The 26,355-nt window shown below is 43.0% G+C and overlaps 1 protein-coding gene across 3 annotated transcripts in view; it reads left to right on the top strand.

The window, feature by feature from the left end:
• The first annotated feature begins 16,818 nt into the window (after positions 1-16,818).
• The window catches only part of LOC129562001 (placenta-specific gene 8 protein-like), a 41,826-nt gene continuing 32,289 nt past the window's right edge, over positions 16,819-26,355 (top strand). The window contains exon 1 of one of the 3 annotated variants that reach the window (XM_088836437.1): positions 16,819-16,840. The gene's annotated coding sequence lies outside the window, so the exon portion shown is untranslated. Of the gene's footprint in view, positions 16,841-26,030; positions 26,184-26,355 lie in introns of those variants that run through there. The other 2 variants (XM_088836434.1, XM_088836436.1) reach the window with 2 other exon arrangements.

Here is a 26,355-nt window from a genome sequence, read left to right as displayed (position 1 = left end):
CCGGAAATGGAACAACAGACTGGTTCCAAGTTGAGAAAGAAGTGTGTAAAGGCTGTAGATTGTCCTCCTTTTTATTTAATTTATGTGCAGAGTACATCATGTAAAATGCCAGACTGGATGAAGCATGAGCTGGAATCAAGATTGCCGGGAGAAATATCAATAACCTCAGATATGCAGATGACACCACCCTTATGGCAGAAAGTGAAGAGGAACTAAAGAGCCTCTTGATGAAAGTGAAAGAGGAGGGTGAAAAAGTTGGTTTAAAACTCAACATTCTAAAAACAAAGATCATGGCATCTGGTCCGATCACTTCATGGCAAATTGATGGAGAAGCAATGGAAACAGTAACAGACTTTCTTTTCTTGGGCTCCAAAATCACTGCAGATGCTGATTGCAGACATGAAATTAAAAGACGCTTGCTCCTTGGGAGAAAAGCTATGACCAACCTAGACAGCATATTAAAAAGCAGAGACATTACTTTGCAGACAAAGGTCTGTCTAGTCAAAGCTATGGTTTTTCCAGCAGTCATGTAGGGATGTGAGAGTTGGACTATAAAGAAAGCTGAGCGCCAAAGAATCGATGCTTTTGAACTGTGGTGTTGGAGAAGACTCTTGAAAGTCCCTTTAACTTCAAGGAGATCAAACCAGTCAATCCTAAAGGAAATCAATCCTAAATATTCATTGTAAGGACCGATGTTGAAGCTTAAACTCCAATACTTTGACCACCTGATGTGAAGAATCGACTCACTGGAAAAGACCCTGATGCTGGGAAAGATTGAAGGTGAGAGGAGAAAGGGACAAGAGGATGAGAGTCGGATGGCATCACTGACTCGATGGATATGAATTTGAGCAAGCTGCGGGAGTTGGTGATGTACAGGGAAGTCTGGCTTGATGCAGTCCATGGGGTTGCCAAGAGTCAGACATAACTGAGCAACTGAACTAAACTGACTGATTTGAGCTAAGAAACAACAGCCTTCACACTGATATGTCTTAAAATATACAATCTAACTTTAATTTGCTTAAATTTTTCTTTATTTGTTGCTATTTCATTCAGTGGCTCAGTCTTGTCTGACTCTTTGGACAAGACCCTATGAACTGCAGCAAGCCAGGTTCCCCTGTCCTTCACTGTCTCCTGGAGTTTGCCCAAACTCATGTCCATTGAGTCAGTGATGCTGTTTAACCATCTCATCCTCTGCCACCCCCTTCTCCTTTTGCCTTCAATCTTTCCCAGCCTCAGGGTCTTTTCCAATGATTCGGTTCTTCACATCAGGTGGCCAGAGTATTGGAGCTTCAGTTTCAACATCAGTCTTTCCAATGAATATTCAGCATTGGTTTCCTTTAGGATTGACTGGTTTGATTTTCTTGCTGTCCAAGGGACTCTCAAGAGTCTTCTCCAGCAACACAGTTTGGAAGCATCAGCTCTTCAGTGCTCAGCCTTCTTTATGGTCCAATTCTCACATTCATACATGACTACTGGAAAAACTATATGTATTTATTTACGTTTGGTTGTGCTGGGTCTTCATTGCTGTGCGTGGGTTTTCTCCAGTTGCAGCAAGTGGGTGCTACTCCTTGCTGCAGTGCCAAGGACTTCCCATTGCAATGTTTTCTCTTGTTACAGGGCACAGACTCGAGGCACACAGACTTCAGTAGTTGTGGCACATGGGCTCAGCAGTTGCCGCATGCAGCCTCTAGAGCGCAGACTCTGTAGTTGTGGCGAATGTGGGCTTAGTTGCTCTCCAGCATGTGGAATGTTCCCAGACCAGGGACCAAACCCGTGTCTTCTGCATTGGCAGGAAGATTCTCATCCACTGTACCACCAGGGATGTCCAATTTGCAATTTAAATTCTAAACATAGTTTCTCATTACTGAGTACCACACGTGTCCCCCAAATTTAACATGTTGATGTGTTAGTTATTTATTGCTCATACTCCACAACTAGTGATTGAAAATAATAGACATTTATTATTTCACAGTGTCTGAGGTCAGGAATTCTGGGGTGGTTCAGTCAGGAGGTTTTGGGTTTGTCAGCCTGGGCTTCAATACTGTCAAGGCTGGATGGGGAAGGATCAGCTTCTGAGCTCTCACGAGGTTGTGGGAAGGCCTTAGGACTTCGCCATATGGGCCTCTTCACAGAGTCACCACAGGACAGGGCAGCTGGCTCCCTGCAGTGTAAGTCAGCCAAGAGGGAGGAAGAGGAAGCCCCCAAAAAGCCACAGTCTTTTTACAGTGTAATCTCAGAAGTGATATCCCATAATTTCTGCCATATTCTATTCACTAGAAGTGAGTCCCTAGGTCCACCCTAAACATAAGGGGAGGAGGCATGAATACCAAGGGCAGGATCATTGAGGATCACCCTAAAGGCTACCTACCATAACTGATAACTATGAAAGTGAACGTGCAAGTTGCTCAGCTGTGTCTGACTCTTGAGAACTCTGTGGACTGTAGCCTGCCAGGCACCTCTATCCATGGAATTGTCTAGGCAAGAATACTGGAGTGGGTTGCCATTTTCTTCTCCAGGGGATCTTCCCGACCCAGGGATCGAATCCTGGGTCTCCTGCATTGCAGGTAGATTCTTTACCATCTGAGCCAGCAGGGAAGCCCTTGAACCTACTATAATTGATAACCATATTTCAACACAATTGCTTTTCTTTGTAATTCAGTGTGTTTTATTTTTGGCATTAAAATCACTACTCTAAGAAAGGGTCCAAAGCCTTCTCCAGCTATATGTAGCATGTATATAGGCTGAGATCCTACTCTAATGCCAGACAGATCAGGGTTCAATCCGGCCTCACCTACCAGCCACGCGGACCTTCAGCCATTATTTCACCTTTGCAAACATTGGTTGATCCAACAATAAGATAAAGATAATAATAGTGTAGGGTTCCCAGGTGGTGGTAGAGCTAAAGAATCTTCTCAGCAACACAGGAGATGTAAGAGACATAGGTTCAATCCCTGGGTTGGGAAAATCCCTTGGAGGAGGGCATGGCAATCCACTCCAGTATTTTTGCCTGAAGAATCCCATGGACAGAGGAGTCTGGTGGGCTACCACCCATAGGGTCGCAAAGAGTTGGACATGACTGAAGCGACTTAGCACGCACACAATAATAGTATGTATCACAGACATGTTGTAGGGATTAAATGAGTTCCTGCATATAAAACATTAACATTCTGCTTGGGTATATTCAGTTCAGTTCAGTTCAGTCACTCAGTCATGTCTGACTCTTTGTGACCCCATGAACCGCAGCACGCCAGGCCTCCCTGTCCATCACCAGTTCCCGAAGTCCACCCAAACTCGTGTCCATTGAGTCGGTGATGCCATCCAACCATCTCATCCTCTGTCATCCCCTTCTCATCCTCCCCTAAATCTTTCCCAGCATTACAGTCTTTTCAAATGAGTCAGTTCTTCTCATCAGGTGGCCAAAGTATTGGAGTTTCAGCTTCAACATCAGTCCTTCCAATGAACACCCAGGACTGATCTCCTTTAGGATGGACTAATTGGATCTCCTTGCAGCCCAAGGGACTGTCAAGAGTCTTCTCCAATATATTAAGATCCAATAAATGATAGCTATTATCAGTATAGAAAACAATGTGTCTAAATCTCACACACATGTGTAGTCTTCTATTTCACATAATTACAAAGCCCCAGGTCATGCTTATTAATGATTGTGATCCACTCTTTCCCCCTGTTATATTCTTTAAGTATCTTAAGAAACGTATGTGATGAAGACCAATGTCTGTACCTGCTCCTGCACCAAGAAGGCCATGTATTAATAAAACGAAGTATTATTGCACCCAGAAGTGTGAATACAAATGACATCAGTGTAAGAACCAAATGCTGGGCCTAACTCTTCCATTGGGTGAGGATATATAACTCAGAATCTTCTTGCTGACAGAATCTCAAGCCTGACAATTTGCATTTTCAATCAGTAGAACTCCTGCTATGCAGGACATGGGTAAATAGTGGAAGGAGAATTGAGGGAAGATCAGTCTTTCCAACCCACTCCAGTATCCTTGCCTGGAGAATCCCATGGACAGAGGAGCCTGGTGGGCTACAGTCCATAGGGTCTCAAAGAGTCGGACACGACTGAAGCAACTTAGCACCCAAAATTTTGCCAACTAGCTGTTCCTCCCTGCCATTGCAGTTCAGAGAGGAAGAGGCCAGGAAGGGATTGCAGCTACACAGTTATGGTGTCATCTGTTTGTAAAAGTCTTTTAACAGAGGATATTGGAAACCCAAGAGAAAGTCAGGAATGGTTCTCCATGTGTTCACTCCTGGGAGTCTGAAAACCAGGAAGGTGAGTTTTGAAAGAAGCAGTCCCAGTGCTCTTGCAAGTTCCAAACTAGAGAACCTGGTCTAGAAATTGCTGGACTGCACTAAAGGAGTCTCTGTTCCAGCTGGTATTCTCACCCGGTGTGGCCCTGATTCACTCTGATCAAGAAGGTGTGTGAGTCCCCATGGAGAAGAAAGCACATGTAGACGTTAAGTTTCAATTTCCCAGCAACCAAGAGGGCAAACTGAAAATACTTTGTTCCTCTCTGCTCACCACCCCTCCCCTGCAAGCTCGCTCTCATTTCCTGGGTATGGTTTTTTCAAAACCATAAGAGAATTGGATTTGAAGTACCTTGATTAGTACTGGAATTAAAATTGAACCACTCAGGCAAAGGGTACATGGGATCTCTCTGTATTATTTCCTACAACTGATGTGAATCAACAGTTATCTCAAAATAAAAAGTGTGATTTAAAAAAAACCAAGTTTCTCAGAATGTACTGTGACAGGAAGAAAGAACAATCTCCACGCCTCAAAAAAAAAAAGAAAAGAAAAGAAAACCATTCTGAAAAATCACCTTTCTGTTATTTTGTTTGATGATCTTCCTCAATCAAGCTACACATAGATGCCATTCTGTGCCAGGTGGAAACCTGTGCAACAGAAAATGACATCAGGACTTCCCTAGAGTCCAGTGGTTAAGATGCCATGCTTCCAGTGCAAGGGGTGTGGGTTCAATCCCTGGTTGGGGAACTTAGATCTTGTATGCCTCCCCCCCGCAAAAAAAAAAAGAAAGAAAATAACACCTGCATCTCTCTTCTCCTTCCCACTTACCAAACCGACAAGTTCCTTATCGACAACTGTGTGGAATATCTCTGGTGGTATAAACAAGGACTGCTAAGAGTATTTGCCCCAGAGAGGAAGACCGGGGAGGGGCCCAGGAAATAAAGGAAGCCTGTCAAGAGAGATCCTTTTAAACTTTTGAATTCTATTTCATGTGTACATAACTACTCCAAAGATGATCCCCCAATCTCACACAGCCTCCGAAGGTCCAGCACAAACATGAATGTCCAGCTCTGTGAGCCTCTCCCATCCTACTGGTTTGAACTCAGCATCCCCTTCTGGGTGTTTCATGGCACAATAGCTCTCCAGTTGGCTGTTGGCTGAAAACCCTGAGAACTTTTAAACAAGTGGCCATGTTCGGGCCACTCCCCAGACCAATGGAATGAGAACCCCGGTGGAGGGACGGTCAGTAGGGATGTTTAAAAAAACCTCCCCAGGAATAGCAATGCAGATGTGGAGAATGGATGCCCACAGTGTGGGAAGGGGAGTGTGGGATGAACTGAGAGGGTGGCGCTGGCACATACACAGTACCATGTGTCAAACAGACAGTTAGTGGGCACCTGGCGTGTAGCACACGGAGCCCAGTTTGGTGCTCTCTGATGACTCGGAGGGCTGGGATAGGGAAGTGGGGGTGGTGGTGGGAGGGAGGCTCAGGAAGGAGGGAACATATGCATACATATAGCTGATTCACTTTGTTGTTCAGCAGGAAATAAAGCAACATCGTAAAGCAATTATAGTCCAATAAGAAAAATAATAAAAAGAAAAAAATGTAAAAAAAACTTCCTAGGTAGTGGTAATGCCTAGGATTAAAAACTTCTGCTCTGGCGCTTTATGGAGCCAAGATGCAAGCACTCGCCCTAAAAGTAAACAGTGAATAAATGGTTACAAAAATGAAAAACACTCACGCACCTTTTATTTCATTTCTGTCTCCAGAGCAACTCTGTGAGCTGGGCATCATTGCCCCACTGCTCCGAAAAGGACGGGAAGAGTCACAGTGCTGCAAGTTACCAAGGCTCTCTATTTCTTTGTACTTCCCTGTGTCTGACAGTCTCCCTTGAGTCTGAAACTGGAGTTCATATTCTCCACCCAAATCCTAACACAGCACCTCACACACTGGTGGTGTTCAACCAAAGTTTCTCAGCAAAGGGAAAAGGAAGAGTCCAGCAGCAGGAAGTGTCTCAGTCATGCAGGGCTCCACCGGCAGCTCACCTGAGTCTTCCCAGAATAGGAATAAGCGTTGATTTTCCTGTATCTTTGCTTCAGTCGTGTCCGACTCTATAAGACCTCATGGACTCCAGCCCTCCAGGCTCCTCTGTCCAAGGGATTCTCCAGACAAGAATACTGGAGTGTGTTTCCATGTCCTCCTCCAGGGAATCTTCCTGACACAGGGATCGAACCCGTGTCTCTTACATCTAACCTGCATTGGCAGGCCGGTTCTTTACCGCTAGCGCCACCTGGGAAGCCCAGCAGCTTGTTAACACATATCAAATCACCGCAGTTGCATGTTCAAAATGTGTATTCCTGGGCCCTGGATTTACTGAACCAGGATTTCTCAGACTGACATTTAGGGATATCTATTTTTTCAAATATATATTTCTGTTTGCGTGTGCATTGTTTAAATACACATAAAAGTCATCACTGTCACCATTTTTAAGTGCATGGTTCAGTGGCATTAAGTATATCCACATTGATGTGCAACCATCCTCACCATCTGTCTCTCAGAATTGTCCGTCTTCCTCGATGGAAATCCTGTACCCATTAAACAGTAACTTCCCAAGCCCCCGGCAACCTCCATTCTACTTTCTGTCTCTGTGGGTTTGACCACATTAGATACCTCATCGACTCAATGGACATGAGTTTAACCAAACTCTGGGAGACAGCAAAGGACAGGGAAGCCTGGCGTGCTGCAGTCCATGGGGTCACAAAGAGTCAGACATGACTTAGCAACTGAACAACAACAAAAAGTAGAATGACACAGGTTTTGCCTTTTTGTGGCTGGTCTATTTCACTTAGGATAATATCGTTAAGGTTCATCCAGACTGTATCATATGACAGAATTTACTTCTTTTTAAGGCTGAGTAATATTTCATTTTACATATATGACATATTTTCTTTATGCCTTCACCCCTCAGAGGACATTGGACCTGCTTCTCCTCCTACTTCTTGGCTATTGTAAATACTCCACAATGAACATGGATGTGTAAATATTTCTTTCAGATCCTGTTTTCAGGTTTTTTTTATATATATACACAGAAGTAGAATTGCTGAGCTACATAGTAATTCTATTTTTAATTTTTTTAGGAACTTCCATACTGGTTTCCATAGTGGCTGGACCATTTTAGATTTCCATCAACAATATGTAAGGATTCCAATTTCTCTACATCCTGCCCAGCACTTGTTATTTCCTTTCTTTTTTCTTTTGGTAGTGGCCATCCTAATAGGTGTGAGGTGACATCTAATCGTGGTTTATATTTGCATTTCCATGATGGTTAGTAATCTTGAGTATCTTTTCATATGCTTGTTGGCTATCTGTACATCTTCTTTGGAGAAATGTCTATTCAAGTCCTTTGCCCAATTTTGAATTGGGTTTTTTTTGGGGGGGTTGTTGTTGTTGCGTTCTTATTATTCTAAATATTAACCCCTTATCAGATACATGATTTGCAAGTATTTTCTCCCAACCCTGTATGTTGCCTTTTTACTCTGCTGATCATTGTCTCTGCTGAACAGAACTGAAGAGACGTTTTAACACTTGGTATATTTGCATTTGTCTATTTTTACCTTTGTTGCCCGTGCTTTTGGCATCATACCAGGAAATCATTCTGAAATACTATATCATAATGTCTGACAGGTTTTCTTCTAGGATATTTATAGCTTTAAGTCTTATATCTAGGTCTTTAATCCATTTTGAGTTACTTTTTGTATATAGCATAATGTTAGGGTCCAATTTCATTTTTGTGCCTGTGGATATCCAGTTTTCTCAGCATCATTTACTGAAGAGACGCTCCTTTTCCCATTGTGGTTTTGAAGATAATTTGACCATTTATTTTATATGATGGTTTATTTCTGGGCTGTCTATTCTGTTCCACTGGTCTATTTTTATGACAGTACTATAGGATTTTATTTAATATAGTTTTGAAATCAGAAAGTATAAGGCCTACAGCTTTATTTTTCTTTCTCAAGATTGTTTTGAATACAAGGTGCTTTGAGATTCTATATGAATTTTAGGATGGACTTTTCTATTTCTACCATTGGGATTTTGATGAGGATTACATTAAATCTGTGGGTTGATTTGGGCAGTGTTCAATTTTAACAATGTTAAGCCTTCCAATCTAAGAACATGGGATATCTTTTTATTTACTTATATAGTTTTAAGTTTGTTTCACAGTGTTTTGTAGTTTACAGTGCATGTCTTTTGACTCCCTCAGTTCAGTTCAATCATTCAATCCTGTCTGACTCTTTTGAGACCCCATGGGCTGTAGCACGGCAGGACTCCCTGTCCTTCACCAACTCCCAGAGCTTGCTCAAACTCATGTCCATCGAGTCGGTGATGCCATCCAACCATCTCATCCTCTGTCATCCCCTTCTCCTCCTGCCTTCAGTCTTGCTCAGCATCAGGGTCTTTTCCAATGGGCCGGTTCTTCACATCAGGTGGCCCAAGATTGGAGCTTCAGCTTCGGCATCAGTCCTTACAATGAATATTCAGGATTGATCTGCTTTAGGATGGACTGCTTGGATCTCCTTGCAGTCCAAGGGACTCTCAAGCGCCTTCTCCAACACCACAGTTCAAAGGCATCAATTCTTTAGAGCTCAGCCTTCTTTATGTTCCAGCTCTCACCTCCATACATGACCACTGGAAAAACCATAGCTTTGACTAGATGGACTTTCGTCTGCAAAGTAATGTCTCTGCTTTTTAATATGCTATCTAGGTTGGTCACAGCTTTTCTTCCAATGAGTCTTTTAATTTCTGTCTGCAGTCACCATCAGCAGCAATTTTGGAGCCTTAGTTAAATTTTGACTCCTTAGTTAAATTTATTCCCAAGTATTTTAATATTTTTGATGCTATTAATATTTACGTGGAATTCCTTTTTAAATTTCATTTTCAGATTGTTCATTGTTAGTGTATAGATATGCAACTGATATTTGTGTGTTAATTTTATATCCCGCAATTCTGTTGGTTTTTTTATTGGAATACAGTTGCTTTACAATGTTGTGTTAGTTTCCACTGTACAGTGAAGTGATTCACTTCACATTCACAGTGAAGTGAATATATGTATACATATATCCCCTACCTGGTGGAGTCTTTAGAATTTTCTACATATAAGATAATGTCATCTGTGAATAGAAATATTTTATTTCTTCCTTTCCAATTTGAATGCCTTTTATTTCTTTATCTTGCTTAATTGTCTGGCTAGAACATCCAGTATTATTTTAAATAGAAATGGTTTGAATGGGCATTTTTGCCTTGCTTCTGATTTTAGAGAGAAGGCTTTCAGTTTTTCACCATTGGGGTGTGATATTAGCTATGGACTTTTCACATATAGCCTTTATTATGTTCAGGTAATTTCCTTCGAATGCTGATTTGTTGAGTTCATGAAAAGGTATTGCTACTGCTGCTGCTGCTGCTAAGTTGCTTCAGTCGTGTTCAACTCTGTGCGACCCCATAGATGGCAGCCCACTAGGCTCTCCTGTCCCTGGGATTCTCCAGGTAAGAATAGTGGAGCCGCCATTTCCTTCTCCAATGCATGAAAATGAAGTCGCTCAATCATGTCCGACTCTGCGACGCCATGGACTGTAGCCTACCAGACTCCTCCATCCGTGGGATTCTCCTGGCAAGAGTACTGGAGTGGGTTGCCATTTCCTTCTCCCAAAAAAGTATTAGATTTCGTCAAATACTTTTCCTGCATCAGTTGAGGTAATCTTGTGAGTTTTTCCTTCATTCTGTTAATATAGTGTATTGGATTGACTGATTTTTGTATGTTTAACTATCCTTGCATTCCAGAGATAAATCCTACTTAGACATGGTGTATAATCCTTTCAGTGTGTTGTTTAATTCAGTTTTCTGGTATATTGCCGAGAATTCTTACCTCAATATTCATCAGAGATATCAGTCTGTAATTTTTTCTCTTTTAGTGTCTTTGTTTAATTTTGGCATCTGGGTAATGCTAAACTCATAAGGTGAATTTGGAAGGGTTCCCTTCTCTTTCTTTTGGGGAAGAATTTGAAAACTAGTGTTAATTCTTCTTTAAATATTAGGTAGCATTCTCCAGCCATTTAGTCCTGAGCTTTTCTTTGTTGGGAGGTTTCTGATTGCTAATTCAATTCTCATACTAATTATAAGTCTGTTTAGGTTTTTTATTTCTTCATGATTCAGTCTTGCTGGCTTGTATGTTTCCAGAAGTTGATCTCTTTTCTTAGGTTCTCCAGTTTGTTAGCATACAATTGTTGCAAGCAGTCTCTTATAACCCATTTGATTTCTGTGATACCAGTTATAATGTCTCCTTTTTCATTTCTGATTCTTGTTTTCTGAGTCTTCTCTTTTCTCTTAGTCAAACTAAAGGTTTGACAATTTAATGGGCTAAAAAAACCCAACTCTTAATTGTCATTTTTTTCTTTTGTTTTTCTATTTTCTATTTTATTTTTGCTCTAGTCTTTATTAGTCATTCTTTCTGGTAATTTTGGGTTTTGCTTTTTCTTATTATGCTAGTTTCTTGAGGTATAAATTTAGGTTCTTGATTTGAGATTTTTCTACCCACTCCAGTATTCTTGGAATTCCCTTATGGCTCAGCTGGTAAAGAATCTGCCTGCAATGTGGGCCACCTGGGATCGATCGCTGGGTTGGGAAGATCCCCTGGAGAAGGGAAAGGCTACCCACTCCAGTATTCTTGCCTGGAGAATTCCATGGACTGTATAATCCATGGGGTCGCAAAGAGTTGGACACAACTGAGCGACTTTCACTTTCACTTCATTTTTAACACATAGGCATTTCCCTCTTAGTTGTGTTTGCTGCATCCCATAAATTTTGCAATGCTGTGCTTTTTTTTTCATTTGTCTCAGTATATTTCCTAATTTCTCTTATGATTTACTCTTTGACTCATTGGTTCAGGGCTAACTTCCTAGTTTTATGGGGGAAATTTTCTATCTCAGTGAGATCAGGAACAAGGCAGGGCAGCGCTCTGCTTCCACGTGGCATGGACTTGGAAGACTCAGGCACTGAGATGCCTAAGGTCTGGGGAAGGGCCGTCAGAACCAGCCATGGAGACCATGTGGCTTGTTGAGCATCTTGACATTATGCGTGTACTTCTGGCTCTGTCCAGACAAATCTTTGGGTTGTGGTACAGTGGCTATTCCCAGAGCCCAACACAGCTGTGTTGGTACCTAGTCTTGTTCCCACACTCAGAGAGAACCAACCACAGGCAGAGAGACGGTCTGGAGAAGGCACATCAAACAAGTCACAGTCTTCAGTGGTTTCTGATGCTGGTAAATTATCCATTGGTATCCTTATCACTTCCTCTATCCACCTCTTCTTTAGAAATCACTGTTCGCCTTTCTTCTCTCCTCTCTCCTCTCGTTCAAACAGGATGAGAGAAGGAGTGAATAACACAGCATGTGCTTTATATGCATTAGCTCATTGATGTCTCACTAAGTATTACTATCCTCATTTTATAGCTGAGAGAACTGAAGCTCACAAAGCTTTAGTAAATTGCTCAATCAATGCTGAAAAAGTAGACAGTAAGAGGAAGAGATTGGATCTCAAAATAGGTCTTTTTGGGTCTAACCTCCAGACTCTTCTCTCTCTTATTTATTCAACAGATACCGAGTATGTGTTTCCCTGTACTAGGCACTCAGAAAGCTACAAAGAAAAACAAAATATGATTCCTGGAACCCAAGAAAACCACTGCCAGTAGAAGAGATAGATACCAAACCTGTAATTACAAGAGACTTTTTAACATAGTGCTGCGATGGGTAAATACTCTGGGAGCACAGAGAAGCGGGGATTATACGGTGTATATAGAGAGACATCTCACATTAGGGCAGGATTTTACCAGGAAAAAATGAGGAGGAAGAATTTTTTTTTTAATTTAATAAAATGCCAGAGAGTAAACATTTTAGGCTCTGTAGGCCAGACAATCTCTGCTGCAGCTACTCAACTCTGCTACAGTAGCACGAAAGCAGACACGGTCCAAATGAAAATGAATGAACGTGGCTGTATTCCAGAAACCTAATTTACAAAAACAAGAAGGCAGCTGGGTTTTGCCTACAAAATCAATGATTAAAGCAGGGAAGGGATCAAATCTTTGTTCTAGAAAGAACACCCTGGGCAAGGTAAAAGAAAGAGTTCATGTTCTCACTATTTTTTTCCTTGGAGTAGCTCAGGAAAATTTGCACTGTGGTTGACCTAAAGGAGGCATCTCTGGGAGCTCAGCTGGTAAAGAATCTGCCTGCAATGCAGGAGACCCCAGTTTGATTCCTGGGCCGGAAAGATCTCTTGGAGAAGGGTTAGGCTACCGACTCCAGTATTCTTGGACTTCCCTGGTGGCTCAGATAGTAAAGAATCTGCCTGCACTGTGGGAGATCTGGGTTCGATCCCTGGGTTGGGAAGATTTCCTAGAGGAGGACACAGCAACCCTCTCCAGTATTCTTGCCTGGAGAATCCCCATGGACAGAGGAGTCTGGCAGGCTACCATCCGTGGAGTCGCAATTGCAAAGAGTCTGACATGACTGAATGACTAAGCACAGCACAGACCTAAGGGCCTGGGACTTTGTGAGATGAGGAAGGTAGTATTTTAGGGTATTTTCACACAGTTCTCTCACTCCCTTCTCACTTGCCCTCCCAGTCCCATTTCCTCCTGTATATTTTTACCTGTTCCCCTTTTGGAAATAAAAATACAGGACACTTAGTTAAATTTGAATTTCAGATAAACAAAAGATAATTTTTAGTGTAAGTATGTCTCATGCAATATTTGGGACACACTTTTACTAAAAGTGTATTCGTTGTTTATCCGAAATTCAGACTTAACTGCTGCTGCTGCTGCTAAGTTACTTCAATCGTGACCAACTCTGTGTGACCCCATAGACGGAAGCCCACCAGGCTCCCCCATCCCTGGGATTCTCCAGGCAAGAACACTGGAGTGGGTTGCCATTTCCTTCTCCAATGTGTGAAAGTGAAAAGTGAAAGTGAAGTCGCTCAGTCGTGTCCGACCCTTAGCGACCCCACGGACTGCAGCCTATCAGGCTCCTCCATCCATGGGATTTTCTAGGCAAGAGTACTGGAGTGGCTTGCCATTGCCTTCTCAGACTTAACTAGGGACCCTGTATTTGTTTTCTTCTTCTCACTTTATGTTTTAATATTTTTGGCTGTGCTGGGTCTTCATTGCTGCAGGGGGCTCTTCATTGCAGTGCATGGGCTTCTCAAGTTATGGCACACCGGGGGCTCCAGAGCACACGGGTTCAGTAGTTGCAGAACAAGGGCTTCCGTTGTTGCAGCATCCAGGCTTAGTTACCCCACTGCATGTGGGATCTAAGTTCCAGTGAAGGGCAAGTTGCTCAGTCGTGTCCGACTCTTTGCAACCCCATGGACTATACAGTCCATGGAATTCTCCAGGCAAGAATACTGGAGTGGGTAGCCTTTCCCTTTTCCAGGGGATCTTCCCAACCCAGGGAGCAAACCCAGGTCTCCCAGATTGCAGGCAGATTCTTTACAAGCCAAGCCACAAGGGCCCAAGAATACTGGAGTGGGTAGCCTATCCCTTCTCCAGGAGATCTTGACCCAGGGATCAAACTGGGGTCTCCTGCATTGCAGGTGGATTCTTTACCAATTGAGCTACCAGGGAAGCCCCTAGTTCCCAGACCAGGGATCAAACCCATGTCCCACGCATTAAAAGGCAGATTCTTATCTACTGGATTACCAGGGAAGTCCTGGGACCCTGTATTTTATCTGGCAACGCTACTGGCAATACTCCTTCAGTCAGAGTTCCTCAAAATTTTAAAGAAATGTAAGGACAGGCTCAGCATAGCCTGATGTCTAGATTGGGTTGTGACTGATGGGAACATGTGAACAGCAGGTAGGTGTGGGTGGGACAGTAGAGTGAAGCCTAGTAAAGTGAGTATTAAGGTAGATTCCAGCAAAGTCCAAAGGTTGAAGGAAGTGGGTGGGGGGAATGCTGATGAGAGGTTTCTGAGAAGCCTGTGAAACAGCCTGGGCTCGGAAGTGGCGCAAGGGTAAGAGTAGAGCATTTTATAATTCCTTCTGTCTGAACAGAGCTTTACAACTTCACACCGGTTATCTCCATTGACTCTTGCAGGAACGTTTCAGAGAGAGGGCATGACTCATTGATCTCAGTGAAAACTGAGAAAACAAAAGACTCAAGGCAAGTTCCCTTGGATAACCCAGGTGAATGGCCCTGCTGAGACTCAAACAAGGCCTTTGACTACACTTCACTTCCTCTGCTTTCTGAATGTTTGTTCTACGGTCAAAGAAGTTCATCAGAGTGGTAAGAAGAAGCAACACCAGCATCAACAGCTAACATTTATGAACACTTACCTGGTGCCAGTTCTAAATGCCTTGTATATTTAATCACTTCTCATAGTATCCTGGTGAGGTAGGTATTATTACCATTATCAATGCGTAACTGGCACAGAGCAAATCATTCAAGACGATACAGAATGAGAATTCAGGTCCAGTTATTCTAGTTCAAGAGCGCAAGTAGCTGATGAAGACTCAGTTCTCCTTAACTAAACCTCAGTCAGGCTCCTCTGAGACATCTTCCCCACCAGGTCTCAACCTTGGCCCTGTCCTGTCCTTGCTGAGTCCAATGCAGCAAGAATCTTGCTAAGTCCGTTTAGAGAGAATTCCTCGCCCTTAATATATATATGACTTTTGACTGCACTGTGTGGCCTGTGGGATTTTAGTTCTCTGACCAGGGATTGGACCAGTGCCCCTTGCAGTGGAGGCTCAGAATCTTAACCACTGGACTACCAGGGAATCCCTCCCTGACTTTATATCTGATCAGATTCCTCCTCCCCCTCCTCCCCCATGGTTATCTCATCACCCTGGTCTGTCTTCAGCGAGAATCTTATTAAGTCAGTTTAGCAAGAATCCCCCTCCCTACTTACTACTTCTCCATTTACTACTGACCTCAGACTGCTTGTCAGCTGTAAATCCCCAGCTGTGTTTTCTGTATTCAGAATTTTTGTTGTTTAGTTGTAAAGTCATGCCCAACTCTTTTGTGACCTGATGGACTATAGCTTCCTCTGTCCATGGGATTTCCCAAGCAAGAATACAGGAGTGGGTTGCCATTTCTTCTCCAGGAGATCTCCTGCATTGGCAGGTGAATTCTTTATCACTAAGCCACCAGGAAGCCCGAGAGATAATTCTTATCTGAACTGCATGGCAGGACAGACACCTAATAACAAGAATATCTGCTTTTCTTATCATTCCATAAATCACCACCTCTTTTAGAAGTCCCAGGGCAATCCCATTCCTTGGCCATAATTACCTAACTTGTCCTTGGATCTCATTGTCTTTGTGGGGCTCCCACACAAATGCAACTAACTGTGTTTTTCTCCTGTTAATTAACGTATATCAATTTCATTAACAGACCAGCCACAAGAACCTAGAAGGGTAGAGGAAAATATTTCCTCTCCTACACAAGTCATCCATTGATCTTGTGCAATATGCAAACACTCTATTGGAAACAGATATACAACAACAGATAAGACAAGGGAGTCCCTTGTCTCCAAGGAGCTGTGGTTTGACCAGGAACTGAATAATCTGAAATCGGGACAGGTCCAAAAAGTACAGGGAGCAAGCTTCCTGTAGTCTTAGACTATAATCTATAGAAGAGCAGCAGGAATAAAGTCTTTGGTGCATCTTTATAACCCAGGGACTAATGCAATGATCCACTCAGCTTGTTGAGTCTAGCATATTCAAAGCTCTGCAACATCCAATGACAGTGGTTAAGTTCATACAGTGTGTTAAAATGAATGTTAATTACAACAAGAATGCAAGTAACTGAAGAAACGTGGTTTTTTCTTCTTTTAAGCAGAAGTGAGTTCTTTCGAATGTTACTGTTAATTTTTGCAATTGTGTCTTGAAAGCACTTTCCTGTCAATTTTTTCCATGGTTGTGTCAATTCTGGGGAAGAGAGCAATGCAGCAGTCTGTTTTTCAAGATTTGTATCAAGTCAAACAACACTTTTCATCCCCACAAAGATGAGAGGTTCTTCCCTTGCTTAAAGTAGGCCAGGTGCTACTTCCTCACCCAGGATCTAATTTTAATTTTTGCTCCAAAATAGTGTATTTAAACAAAATTTTTCACAGAGTGTGTATTTCACAGGATGTGAAAACCCAAACCAGCTTCACTGGTCTGGGTGGGGTTGAACTTTCTACCCACAATTCATTGAACCCACCTGTGCAGTAACTGAATCATCCCACAAGGCAAAACAAGCAGGGATGTGTTTGGCTGCGTAGGCAATAGAAATTAAAGGCTGGGTCCTCAAGCTCTGTTTTCAGAAGGAAAATACTTGTTTGTGATTCCCTTCCTACTACGATTCTTCCACCCCCTGCCTCGCCCCAGTCCACGTGGGGCTCCTGTGTTTTACTCTCCCAAAGCACCCGTTTGCAATGCATTTGTGATCTTCTGCGATTTTCTGTCTTCTTGCAGTGCAACTTCGGCTAACAAAGAACTGGTTTACTTGGATCTCATTTACTACAGGATCCTGGATGCCTGGCAGTGTAAGTGCTCAACAAATATGTGTGTTGATGATCAATCGACTGGGGCTTTCCAGGTGGCTCCATGATCAAGAATCTGCCTGCCAATTCAGGAGATGCAGGTTCAATCCCTGGGTCAGGGAAGATCCCCTGGAGGAGGTGATGGCAACCCACTCCAGTATTCTTGCCTGAAAAGTCCCCTGGACAGAGGAGTCTGGCAGGCTACAGTCCGTGGGGTTGCAAAAGAGTCAGACACAACTGAGCGACTGAGCACAGAGGCACGACCAGTTGACTGTCCACTTTCTAGCTGTGGTTAACATATGCGTAACTCAAGAGAGCCCCACGTTTATTCAGAGCAACTTAGTCCATCTTGACTCTACGTTTTCTAGTTTTGTGACTCTGGAAAATTCGCCCAGGCTTTCTGAACTTCATTTTTTCATCTGCAAAATAAAGATGGTAATAATAACATCCTCCTCTGGGGCATTTCTAAGGAGTTAATATGACGATGGACTTGTAAATACTTAGTAGACGTTCCAAGTACATCAACCAAATTCAGTTAAGTGGTGAATATATCAATGTGGATGCTATGCTGCTGCTGCTGCTAACTCACTTCAGTCGTGTCCGACTCTGTGCGACCCCATAGACAGCAGCCCACTAGGCTCCCCCATCCCTGGGATTCTCCAGGCAAGAACACTGGAGTGGGTTGCCATTTCCTTCTCCAATGCATGAAAATGAAAAGTGAAAGTGAATTCGCTTCAGTCGTGTCCGATATAAAAGATGGTAAAAAATGAGTAACTTAAAAATTGCAGAGACTTCGCTGGTAGCCCAGTGCTTGAAAGTCCACCTCCCAATGCAGAGGACTTGGGTTTGATCCCTGGTCAGGGAACTAAGATCCCACATGCCACAGGGTAACTGAGCCTACATGCTCTAGAGCCCTTGCTCTACAACTGGAGAAAGCCCACATCTGCAACAAAGGGCCCAAGGCACCATTAGGAAGACCCAGTGCAGCCACAAAAAAAAAAAAAAAGCAAATATGGCCATCTATATCTTTGCCACCCGAAGTCAGTTTATCTGAGGATATCCATACCAGGTGGGAACTCAAGGAAGTGTCAGCAAATGAACACATTCATTGTCTGCCTTCTCTTGTCCTGACTACTTGACTGCAGGCTTCTTGAGGCCGGGGAGCTCAATGAGTGCCAAGTTCGAGGTCAAGTTCAGGCCTAACTGTATTCAATACTTGTTTACTGAATGAATGACTCCTTGACCTGAATGAGCTCTTCACTTCCTCCAGCTCTTGAACCTTCATGCACGAGGCATGTGACTAATGCCTGGGAATTAAATTGCTTTATCTGTTCTGCTCAGTTGTGTCCTACTCTTTGCAACTCCGTGGACTATATAGCCCACCAGGCTCCTCTGTTCATGGGAGTCTCCAGGCAAGAATCCTGGAGTGGGTTTGCCATTCCCTTCTCCGGGTATCCAAACCCTGTCTGGATTTTAGTGTCTATGAATCCACCCCTGAATTTTGTTTCCTCTTGGCATAGAATTGTACCTAATCACTAATCCTCTGGATTAATCAAACGACACGCTAATTTCTATGAAGTGAAGTCGCTCAGTTGTGTCCGACTCTTTGCGACCCCGTGGACTGTAGCCCACCAGACTCCTCCATCTATGGGATTCTCCAGGCAAGAATACTGGAGTGGGTTGCCATTTCCCTCTTCAGGGAATCTTCCCAACCCAGGGATCAAACCCAGGTCTCCCGCATTGCAGGCAGACGCTTTAACCTCTGAACTACCAGGGAAGCCTAATTTCTATGGGTACCTACCAGTTCTGGTTTCCCAGGGATGTCATAAGAACACCCACCCAGGCAGAACTTCCAGGAAACTGACCCAATAAGAAAAGTTACCATCAGAGTGGTTGCCAGCGGTGGGATGGGGAAGGAAGTAGGGAGTTTTTGTTTAATGACTATAGAGTTTCAGTTTTGCAAGATGAAAAATTCTGGAGGTTGGTGGAACAAAAATGTGAGTATATTTAGTTTTACTGAACTGTGTACTTAAACGTAGGTGATCAGTGTGGTGACCCAAGGACAAAAGAGCAGATGAAACCCAGGAGGGTCTTGGAATGCAGGAATGGAAACACCAGACCCTTATTATCCTTCCCTCCCCCATGTTGTAACTATTAATGGATTACAGGTCCTCCTGAGCAGTATAACCTGTCTCTGCTGCTACCCCATAGGGAGAAGGTATTTGCTTTACTCTTCCCCCTACCCAGTATACGTGCCTCATCCAATCAGCAAATGACCCACAAGACCCCTATCCCATTCCTTGTACCATGGCTATAAAAGTGGACCCTGTTCACTAAGGGTTCACTAAGGACCCCAGTTCAACGTCAGTTCTCCCTTGAGCTGGCCCGCTGTTCTAACAGCGTCTCCCACTCTAATAAACTTTATTTCCCTCTCATTCTGTCTCATGTCAAAATTCTTTTCCAACCCACGCCCAGACCATGACAGTCAGTAAGTTTTATGTTATGCATATTTTTTACCACAATATTTAAAAATGTAATCATTGGAAGTCTCCACCATACACTCAAGAAAAAGGGTGAGACCTCCAAGGTATAAGGGTACTGCATTTTATTTTATGACAGATTGTATTTAACGCTTAGGTGTTCTTATCACCTCTGGAATTTTTATAGCTACAGAGAAACATCGATCTATAGGGTCAAATAGGAATAAGATATCATCCAAATATTTCACATTCCCAGACAAAAATGGAGCTTAGAAAAATTAGTGTCCACACTGTAAAACAGTGTGTGAAAGTTATTAAATGCACAAAATACGTGGACCCAAATTAGCTATAATGTTGTAGCCACGCATTCCGGGAACAAACTCACTCAGAAGAACAATGCAGGTAGTGGAGTGCAGTTTATTACACCGGCGGGCCCAAGGCAGAGTCTCCTCCTAACCAAAGACCCTAACCAGTTTTTGTGAAACCTTATATACCCTAAATGTACGTGCTCAAACCCACCTCCCCAAATTCCCTGAAACTAGTCTGGACAAGGTAAAATAGAGATACAGTCAAAGTTAACCCATGATTCCTGTGTCACAAGCCTAGATAATTAAACAGTGGACATTTATCAATAGCCTGTGGTCATACCCCATAAGCATAATGGGATTTAGGACTTTGTTCTGTTACAGAGATAATTAGCATATTCTTTTAGGCAAAGAAGAGTCTAAGTACAAGTCCTGAGGCTCCTTCATCCCGGGGCCTGGTTTTCCAGTTGGTATGTCGTTTCCATAGATACAGGGCAAAGTCCACAGTCCGGCCCAAGATGGAGTCCTGCTTTCAAGATGGAACCTGTTCTGTCTATTTCCTCCTTCAATAACACTTATGGGATTTTCCCCAGCCTTATTGAGATATCACTGACATATAACATTGAGTGAGTGTAAGGTGTGCAAACTGTTGAGTTGATACACTTACCTATTGGCAAAAATTACCACCTGCAGCTAACACTTCCATCAAGTCACACAATTACAGCTTCTTTTCTGTGCTGAAAACATATAATATCTACTCTCTTAACAGCTTGAAGTGTGTTACATAGTATTAACAGTGTTTGGGTTTTGAACAAAAGTTGGTTAACTGGAAACACACCTGGTTTTCCACAGTTACCATTCAACATCTCCATTCAAGTTACTCTGCTGGATTTGCATGCCTTTTGTCTTCTTGCTTCACAGAGCAAGGTTACCTAGAGCTAACGGAAATAGGAAAAGTTTCAGTATTTACATTTCCCTTCTTTAGAAACCCAAAGACTTTCATCCATCAGCTTTGCTGCTTTTCATATTTACACAATTGTTTCAGTGGCAGCAACACTGTAAGCAGAGCAATTTACAGTTAATCCAAGGCTTTCTCGCATTCCCGGAGAAGGCAGTGGCACCCCACTCCAGTACTCTTGCCTGGAAAATCCCATGGACGGAGGAGCCTGGTGGGCTGCAGTCCATGGAGTCGCGAAGAGTCAGACACGACTGAGCAACTTCACTTTCACTTTTCACTTTCATGCCTTGGAGAAGGAAATGGCAACCCACTCCAGTGTTCTTGCCTGGAGAATCCCGGGGACGGGGGAGCCTGGTGGGCTGCGGAGCCCGGTGGGCTGCCGTCTACAGGGTCGCACAGAGTTGGACACAACTGAAGCGACTTAGCAGCAGCAGCAGCATCTCTCGCATTCCTCTCTCGGTTTTGCTTCTTAAAGCTCATTCGGCAGCATTGCCCTGCTTCCTTTACAAAAATGTTCTCTACAGCTTGTCTGCAGCCGTGGTGTTTTTTGTTTTTTTTTTGGAGGGGGTTTCCTCCTCTGCTCCGGCTCCATCCTTCCTGTTACCTTCCTCACTCGGTTTTCTCTATTCACTGAGTGACTATTTCTAGAGGGGGGCAGTGTGCTCCCAAGAGGGAGTCAAATGGATGTAGAGCCTGTTCCCTTGGGGGTGCCCCTGAGACCAGAGAGACGGGTGTGGATCAAGTCAACACAGGAACAAAGGTGGACTTGCAATGGCAGTTCATGATGGGGGCACCAGGCCAAGGGGAGATCAGGGAAGGCCACTGGGTCTGAGACCTGAAGGATGGGTAGGTGTCTGTGGGCCAGGTGAAAGGGCCAGAACCCCAGTGCTCAGGCTCAGGCAGCGCCCTCTTCACCCACATCCTTAGTACACATAGTGCTTGCTGGTTTACAACCACGACCACAGCCACTCAGACACCACGCCGATGTTCTGTGGAGCGGAGGGCAGGCGTTAATATTAATAGCTCTTCGTGTAAGTGAGGACACATGCAAGGCTCATTAAAGCCACTGAATGGTGTTACCCAGAATGACGTGGTCTGGAAGTGGCGCTGGAGTGACCACTGCACTGGCCTCGGGTCTCCAACCATGACTCCTGGGAATTTCCGTTTCTCTTCCTTGGTGACCCAGTCATCCAGACGATCTCAACAGAAAGTTCTCAGACCCACTTCTCTGGTCCTACCAGAGAATGAAAAATGCCTTTTTTCACATTAGCAGCTGGATATTTCGACATGGGCATCCCCAAAAATATCACTTAAATAAAACATCAAACACTGTTTGTAGTTGTTGTTCAGTTGCTAAGTCGTGTCTGACTCTGCGATTCCATGGACTGCAGCACGCCAGGCTTCCCTGTCCTTCACTGTCTCCTGAAATTTCCTCAAACTCATGTCCAGTGGGACAGTGATGCCATCCAACCATCTCATCCTCTGTCATCACCTTCTCCTCCTGCCCTCAATCTTCCCTATTATCAGGGTCTTTTCCAGTGAGTTGGCTTCACGTCAGGTGGCCAAAGTACTGGAGCTTCAGCTTTAGATACTATTTCCCTTTTTCATAGTTTTCTTAACCTAATATTGGACATTTATTTTCCCCAATGAACTATATAATCATTTTATCTAATTCTAAGAGAGAGAAAAAAAAAGCTTGTTTTCATTCTAATGGAACTGCATGAAATCAATTTTAAAAGAATTGACTTTATTATAAGATTTCTCATCCAAAAACATGAAAATCTTTTCCAGCTGTTCAGATTCTTTTTGTTTTAACAAGACAGTAAAACTTTTTCTCTATATTTTCTGTTACTTTCTTATTAGAATTATTCCTAAGTAGTTTATAGTTTTCATCACTATTATATATGGAAAAAACATGTTCCCATTTTTACTTTTTGCTGGTTTTTATTAGAGCAGAAAAAGACCTTTTGATTTCTGTATATTTATCTAGTATCCATCCACCTTATCACATTCTCTTAAGATAATATTTGCTATTGGTTTGGAATAAATAGTCTTTTGCCTGTTTAAATAATTTTCTTTTATACCTACCTGCTTAGAATTTTTATTCAGATTGAATAGTTGTTGAATTTAAGCAAGTGTTGTTAGAATATCTGCTGATGTTTTCTCTTAGTTTATCAGTGTAATAGATTATGGTGATGGATTTAGAGACTGACCCACTCATGCAGTTGTGGAATAACTTATTTATTGTCTTTTATTTATTGCTTGTTTGTCTTTTATTCTTTTGATATATAAAGAAGTCTTCTACAATTGTCCTCTCTAAATCATCAGTGATATTAATCTATAATTACAATTAATAATTAAAAATAATCTACACATTTTTTTCTTTCTTAAATTTTGGTGTTAAAATTACATTGGCTTCAAAACATCATTTTAAAAGACTTTTCTATGGCTTGGAGGAGTGGCTGAATTCCCATTTCTAACCAGCTCCCAAGTGATACTAATATTACCAGTCCATGAACACACTTTGAGTAGCAAGGGTCTAAATTACTTCGCACTGGAATTGTCAGACATTTAGAGGTAAATCAAAGCCCAACTCTGAGGCCACTGGGCCCTAGAATCTTTTCAGTATTGACCTCCAAGCACATTATTGTTGTTCTGGTTTTTTGGTTTTTTTTTCTGTCTTCTTGGGTCTGTTTTAATAGCTTGTGTTTTGCCAGGAAATCACACATTTCTGTAGGCTTTCATAATCATTTCTGTAGAGTTCCCTATAATGAGTCTGTCCAATTTTTCAATTTCTCACATACCTATGGTCATGACTTTTTTTCTCATTCCTAACCTTTTTTATTTTCTTCTCTTTTTTGACCTCATCAACTTTGCACATTTTTTTGTCTGTTTTATATATAGTTTATTAGTCTATTCACTAACTTTTGGAGTTATTTCAGGAGATTCTAATTCGTCCTTCTTACTATTTTAATCTAGTATTTTTTCTATATCATTAATTTCAACTTTTACCTTTGTTGATTGATTTCAATTTTGTGTTTTCTTTTTCTAACTTTTTTAAGACGAATATTTAGTTCCTTTTTTTTTTTTGGTTTTACTTTTCAATTGTGAAGGCATTTTAGAGCTCTACATGTTCCTTTTAGTGCTGTTTTCAGGGTCCTATTAATCTCAGTAAAAGTGGATTCTTTTTCATTGGTTTCTAAAGAATTTTTCCTACCCACATCATTCTTGTGAAAATTACAAGTGTCAATATATGTAAACAGAGTCGTTGCCCTACTCTTTTTGGTGTGAGCAAATGTGGGTGTTAGCTACTGTTATCAATTACTGATTTATTATAGACAATCTGAGAGGACAGCCTGGAGCTGCTGGTGGCCCCTGTACCTCCATGTGAAGTTTGAGAAGGAATGAAGTTGGCATGAAGCAGAGCAGAACTAAGACCACTGGGCCTCGATCACAGGGCTGGACCTGGAACAAGTTGGTCCCAAAACCAGTTGCACCCGAGATTTTTCAGATATGAGGCAATAAATTTCCTTTTTTGCTTTGTATGATCTTCTCTGGTAACTCAGGCAGTAAAGAATCCACCTGCAATTTAGGAGACCCCAGTTCAATCCGTGGGTCAGGAAGATCCCCTGGAGAAGGAACAGGCTACTCACTCCAGGATTCTTGGGCTCCCTGCTGGCTCAGACAGTAAAGAATCCACCTTATGTCCGGCTTTTGTGACTCCATGAACTGTAGTCTGCCAGGCTCCTCTGTCCATGGAATTCTCCAGGCAAGAATAGTGGGGTGGGTAGCCACTTCCTTCTCCAGGGGGTCTTCCTGATCCAGAAATCGAACCCGGGTCTCCTGCATTGCAAGCAGATTCTTTACCAACTGAGCTATGAGAGAAGCCCATGACTAACACTTAATATTCACAGTTAATATTCTGTGACTGGAGTCAGAAAGAGTCTTAAGCAGTACAACTGCCAAGCAGTGTCCCAGGATAGAAACTTGAGATCCGTTTCAATTTTGCTGTCTCACTGTCCACATTCCATATAGGAAGTCTGCAGATTCTACTTCTTAAATTTCTTTTCATTATGATTCCTTTTCCCCACTTCCTTAATTCAAGGGAGAGGGGGGAAAAAGCAGTATTTGCTGAATACTTATAGACATATTTATAGACTGCTAGGTAGTGGTGGTATGACTACATGACTTTAGTCACAAAGTCAAGTCTGACCCTTGTGACCCTTCGGACTGTAGCCCACCAGGCTCCTCTGTCCATAGGATTTCCCAACAAGAATACCGGAGCGGGTTGCCATTTCCTTCTCCAGGGGTCTGACTCAGGGATCGAACCCAAGTCTCCCGCATTGGCAGGGGGATTCTTTTCCACTGAGTCACCAGGGAAGCTCAGACTGCTAGGACACGTTCACTATTTAATCCTGACAGTAACCCTTTGAAGAATTTGAAGCACAGAGATGGTGACTAACTAGACCAAGGTCACACAGTGCGCCAGCAGTGATTCTAACTCCAGAAGCCATACTGGGCACCCCTATGCCAGACTGTCTTGATGAACGTTTACTCAGTGGCTAACCCCAGAAGCAATAGTTAGAGAACTCCACCCCAGGCAGTGCCCATACGACACAGGCCAGTGGCTACTTAGTCCTTTTTGAAAATGGTAATGACTCTCCAAAGCAGTCTAGTCAATACCCAACCTGATCACTTTTCTCAGAGAATTTGTCACCAACCACTCAGTCTCCACATTCTCAGCCCCAGAGCTTGTGGAACCTGTTTGCAAAGAAAAGAGTAACACCAGCCAGGTTGTGGCCATGCCACATCTTTTGATCAAAGAAAGACAAAAAAAAATGGCCTGGTGATTTTCTCAACAAGAGTTCACACACACACACACACCTGTTCACAAGTCTGTCTCCTTGAAAATATAGTTCTGGACCCTGGTGGTCCAGTGCTTAAGAAGCTTTCTGTCAATGCGGGGGACATGGGTTCAAGTCCTGGTCCAGAAGATTCCACATGCTGGAGGTCAACTAAGCCTGTACATTGCAAATACTGAAACCCAAGCACCCTAGATCCCATGCTGTGCAGCAAGAGAAGCCACTACAATGAGAAGCCTGTGCACCACAGCTAGGGAGTGGCCCCCGCTTGCTGCAGCTAGAGAAAGCCTACACAGTAATGAAGACCCAGCACAGTCATAAGTAAGTAAACACATTTTAATACATATATAGTTCTACGCAGAGTCTTTCCTTTTGTTTTTGTTTTTAATTTTTTAAATGTTTGGCCACACAGCGCATAGGATCCCTGACCAGGGATCAAACCCACACCCCCTGCAGTGGGAACTCGGCATCTCAACTACTGAACCACCACAGAAGTCCCTGTGGAGTCTTTCCTGAATAGTCCTATAAACCTCTCTCTGCTGCCATTCCAGGACTCCTCACATAGACCATCTGAACACTTCCTGCTTCTGGAGATGCTCCTTTCACTTCCTCAAATCCCCCAGCTCACGCCAGGACTTTTGCCCTCTCTTGGGATGCTCCTCCCACCCATCCACACAGCCACCTCCTGATCCTCCTCGGGTGTCTGCTCCAGGGAGGCCTCCCCTGCCCATCCTGTCTGAGGTAGGTCCTGCCTTCCCCGACTCCCTCTTTCAGAACCACAGCCCCTTGATGACTGTCTTTGCAACCCTTAGAACAATACACAACAGTTTTATTCACTTAGATGTTGACTTGGTGTTTGTTTGTGTTTGCATGTGTTTTTCTTTCCCCTTTCTCCTTTACTGGGATAAAACCA

The sequence above is a fragment of the Moschus berezovskii genome, chromosome 5 (assembly GCF_049115385.1).
Source record: "Moschus berezovskii isolate FMDL1 chromosome 5, NW_MosBer_1.0, whole genome shotgun sequence".
NCBI classification, from domain to species: Eukaryota; Metazoa; Chordata; class Mammalia; order Artiodactyla; family Moschidae; genus Moschus; species Moschus berezovskii.
The sequence above is the reverse complement of the archived record's forward strand: the minus strand, read 5'-3'. Positions and strand labels throughout refer to the sequence as shown.